The sequence below is a fragment of the Theobroma umbraticum genome, unplaced genomic scaffold (genome assembly GCF_002168275.2).
Source record: "Theobroma umbraticum cultivar Fairchild unplaced genomic scaffold, ASM216827v3 scaffold_239.1, whole genome shotgun sequence".
Taxonomy (NCBI): Eukaryota; Viridiplantae; Streptophyta; class Magnoliopsida; order Malvales; family Malvaceae; genus Theobroma; species Theobroma umbraticum.
The window spans coordinates 1,338,865-1,343,497 of NW_018397273.1; the positions used below are offsets into that span (position 1 = coordinate 1,338,865).

Here is a 4,633-nt window from a genome sequence, read left to right on the forward strand (position 1 = left end):
ATGAAAAAATGTTTATTTGATGAAAATCCATGCAAGTATGGTGATGGCTTCATTCATTTATGTTGCGGTATTTTTACCATATATCTCTCTACAGAACTCCAAATGAAGTGATTCTTAGACCACTAGACTTCTAAGAGGAATGGCTACAACTTTTGTTTTATTACTGCACCCAGTTAGGATTGGATCATGGTCAAAATATTTGTCTAAGTTGGAGCACTGTAGCAGTATGTATGGACTGAACATGATGCGGTATTTGGAGCATATCTTTCAATCCTGAAATTCAATTAATGTGATTCTTAATCCATTGGAAATTTAATAGAATGGCTAAAACTTTTATATTTACCACTTTGCCTAGTTCAGACCAGATTAAGGTAAAAATCATGTTCAAATATGATAGACCACTACAAAGCTAAGAGAACAAGGCTATAGCACTGGTGAAAGGAAGCTCACCATAAAATTTTCCCAAGAGCTCATCACTGTAGTGCTACTGTAGCAAAACAACTAATGCCACGGCATTGGGCGATTTTTTAAAAATAAAAAAATAGATGAAATTTTGAAAATTGGGTTACTTGGAGCCTATTTAAGGACCTTTTTCAGAGGTTTAAAAGGGATGGTAGTAACCAACCATTCTGGAGATTTAGAGCCATGAACAAAGCAAGAAAACAAGAAAACTTGAGAGAGAATTTAAATTACAAAGCTTCAACACTTAGTTTCTTTCTCTACTTTTGTGTTTCTTTTATTTTCTTTGACTTGGATTCATGGGTAAATTTCTTTAGATATTGTTTTTATTAGTTATTATGAGCTAAATTATCTTTCTAGGATTATGGTGAATTTCAATATGTAGTTTGAATATTAGTTTCTCTTTTATTTATCAAGAATGGGTGTAGTTTTGCTTATCTATTCTTAATGCTTTTGATTGATTGGCCAATAATTAACTAATTTGTGAATATAGTGAGACTCGACAAAGAGATTTTAGATTGAAATAAAGTTTGAATAGTGTATGTTCACGTCACTTAAGTGATCTGATTCACAATTCGGATAGACATACGTCAATTGCTATACATAGCCACATTAGGACACTTGTTTAATGAACTTAATTTAATTGATTCTTATGGACATAAAATGAACTAATTAAGTTAGGTATTTCCACAAACAACTCGACGGAGACTTGTCCATAACTTTGGATTCTAGTTTAGTAAAATCACCCAAGAAAGAGGAATAACAAGAATAGCTGGTATCAAATGCAATGTTGAATGAACCCATAATCCTAGGTCTTTAATATTTTGCTTTTCTTAACTTATTTAGTTTATTAGTTTATTTAGTGTTGATTTTTAATTGTTTTTAATTAGGTTTTCTTCAATTTTTGGATTACTTAAATAAGATTAATTTGTTTTTAATTTTAGTACTCAGTGAAACTTTAGAAACAAATCTATATGAGAACAATACTCTATTTTATCACTATATTTCTTGTTCGATACGTATGCTTACGTGTGCAAAATTGACAATAAGTTTTTAGTGTCACTGCCAAAGATTTTGTTTTCTTTGTTATTTGCTAATATTAAAATTTTACAAATTAGTCTTAATTTAAGTTTTATTTTTATTTTGCAGTTAAGTTCAATCGTTGTATGAGAAGAATAAACAACTTGGAGACTATTCTGTGTGATCCAAAAATTAAGAGAACATTTGCAGATTTGAACGAGAAAATCAACAAAGTGTTGCTCTAATAAATACAATGGCTGATCAACTAGGTGGACAACAAATCCAAGAGCGCGTAGTAGCTGGCAATCATTGGTTAAGGTATTATGCTATTCCTTTGGTACAAGCAATTCCATCAAGCATTCGAAGGTTAGCTATTCAAGCAAATAATTTTGAAATCAAACTAGCTATAATCACCATGATTCAAACATCGATTTAATTTGTGGGTCTTCTAACTGATGATCCCAATGGCCATAAAACAAACTTCTTGGATATTTGTGACATGTTCAAGCATAATGGTGTCACAAATAATGCAATTTGGTTGAGGCTTTTTCCCTTCTCCTTAAGGGATAAAGCTAAGGCATGGCCAAATGCATTCTCTACTTGCTCTATAACAACATGGGATAATCTTGCTCAAAAATTTCTTGCCAAATTCTTCCCTTTGACTAAAATAGCAAAAATGCAAAATGACATCACATCATTCATGCAACAAGATCTAGAATCATTGTATGAAGCCTGGGAAAGATACAATGAATTGCTTAAGCATTGTCCCTATCACGGGCTCCCAAAGTGGCTTTAAGTGTAAACTTTTTATAATAGTTTGAGTGGGCATGTGCAGACTACCATTGACACTGTTGCGGGAGGAGCTTTAATGGCTAAATTGATCAATGAGGCATACAATTTGTTGGAAGAGATGGTTGAAAACAACTACCAGTGGCCAGCAAAGCAAGCAATGCATAGGAGAATAGCTGGAATTCATGATGTTGATGCTATGACAACATTATCCACTTAAGTAGCAACTTTAACTAAAACTCTTGAATCTTTTGGCACTAATACTTTGCAAAGTCCTTTTATAGCTTGTGAGTTCTATGGAGATAATCATGCAAGTCATCAATGCCCAAGCTCAATAGAGGTAGTGCAATTTTTGGGTAATAGACATCAAAATAACCTCCATTTTAACACTTACAACCTAGGATGAAAGAATCATCCTAATTTTTCTTGGGTTAATAATAAAGGTTCGTTCTCAACCCCAATGCCAAATACACCTCCAGCATTTCACCAGCAAGCCAGCGCACCTATTTCAAAAAAGAAACTAGCTGTGGAAGATTTGCTAAGGTAATGCATGACATAGAATGATAACATTATACAAAGTTAAATAGCTATCATTTAGAGTCTTGTAGCATCAATTCGAAACCTTGAGACTCAAGTTGGTCAACTTGCCAATTTATTAAACAACTAACCTTAAAAAACATTGCCTAACGATACAAAGCTGAATCCAAGGAGAGAAGGTAAGGAACAAGCTATGAAAACCACCCTAAGGAGCAAAAAAGAGGTTAAACATACTACTAGGCAAACTACTTTTCAAGATGAGCCTATTGAGAATAAAACAATGATTGAGACAATTGACAAGCAAAGTCAATAGACAGAAGCAAAGACAACTTTACCACCACCACCTTTTCCTCAGCGCCTTCAGAACAAAAGCTTGATAAGCATTTCTAAAAATTTCTTGAGGTATTCAAAAAGCTTCACATTAACATTTTTTTGCAGAAGCTTTAAAGCAAATGTCATTATATGATAAGTTTCTAAATACATATTGAGAAAGAAGAGGAAACTGGAGGACTTTGAGATAATTACACTCATTGAGGAGTGTAGTGAAATAATCCAAAACAAGCTTCCATCAAAGCTTAAGGACATATGGAGTTCTTCTTTCCCTTGCTCAATTGATAATTTTAATTTTCAAAAGCTTTGTGTGATTTAGGCGTTGATGTCTCAATTATGCCTTTGTCTGTTGCAAGGAGAATTGGACTGAATGAGATTCAACTTACTACAGTCACCTTGAAACTAGTTGACAAAAAGATAAAGCACCCCTGTGGGATGATAAAGGATGTCTTGCTTAAAGTTGGGAAACTGTTCATTCTAGTAGACTTCATTGTACTTGAGATGGAAGAGGATAAAGAGGTTTTGATCATATTAGGATGCCCATTCTTAGCCATTGCATGTGCACTAATAGATATAAAGAAAGATGGAATAACTTTCAGAGTTGGAAAGGAAGTAGTCGAATTTACTATTTTCAATGCAACTAAGAGTCCTTTAACCACAACTCACTGCTATAGAGCGGATTTAGCTGATAAAGATCAAGGTAATCCTATTCCATGACCTACAAGAAAGCAAACATTAATTCTTGAATCAAAGCCACCACCACCACAACTCAAAACCAAACAATGTTGTGATGAGCATGATCCATTACCTTCAGTTAATCTTGATTTTAATATGGGACAACAAGTGTTACTGACCAAATCAGTCAAGCTCCTTCCATGGAAACAAAAATCAAAGTGGTCAAGTCCTTACAAGGTGGTTAAGTTCTATTCGTGTAGTGTAATATATATTTGTAGTAAAGCTACTAGAACATTGGGAGTGCATGGGTAATGTCTCCAGCATTACTTGGGAGGTGAATTGGATCACCAAATATCCTAAAGTACTTTCATAGACAAGAAAAAAGGGGTATCATAATCAAGCTAATGACTATAAAGAAGGGTTTTTTAAAAGGTAACCTAAGCTATATTTTTTTAAGTTTAGTTGCTATTTTAGTTAGTTTTTGTTTTTCTATTTAAATAAGTAGTTCTAACCTCTCCCTAGCTTGTTTGTTGAGTCTGTAGGTTTGGAAAGCAAGAAGATAAAGAGGATAAAAATTTGAGCTTTCAATGCACTATCACTATTGATAAGGGAGTTTTTTTTCCTTATTCTTTTTAGCTATTCACATTGAGGACAATGTGCAATTTAAGTTTGGGGGAGGGTTTTATTGTTATTAGTGTTAATGATAGTTTAGGTTAGTTTATTTTCATTAAATTTTTTTATGCATGTATATTTACATTTGAACTAGATTTCATTGTACCAGTTTTGTTTAATTTACCTATCCAATGATGAGAACTCAATTATA

The 4,633-nt window shown here is 33.2% G+C and overlaps 1 non-coding gene across 1 annotated transcript; it reads right to left on the bottom strand.

Moving 5' to 3' along the window:
- Positions 1 to 2,152: 2,152 nt before the first annotated feature.
- On the bottom strand, positions 2,153 to 2,259 carry LOC149526436 (small nucleolar RNA R71). The gene has a single exon (XR_016352009.1). It is a non-coding gene; the product is annotated as a small nucleolar RNA R71 (small nucleolar RNA).
- Positions 2,260 to 4,633: the final 2,374 nt, after the last annotated feature.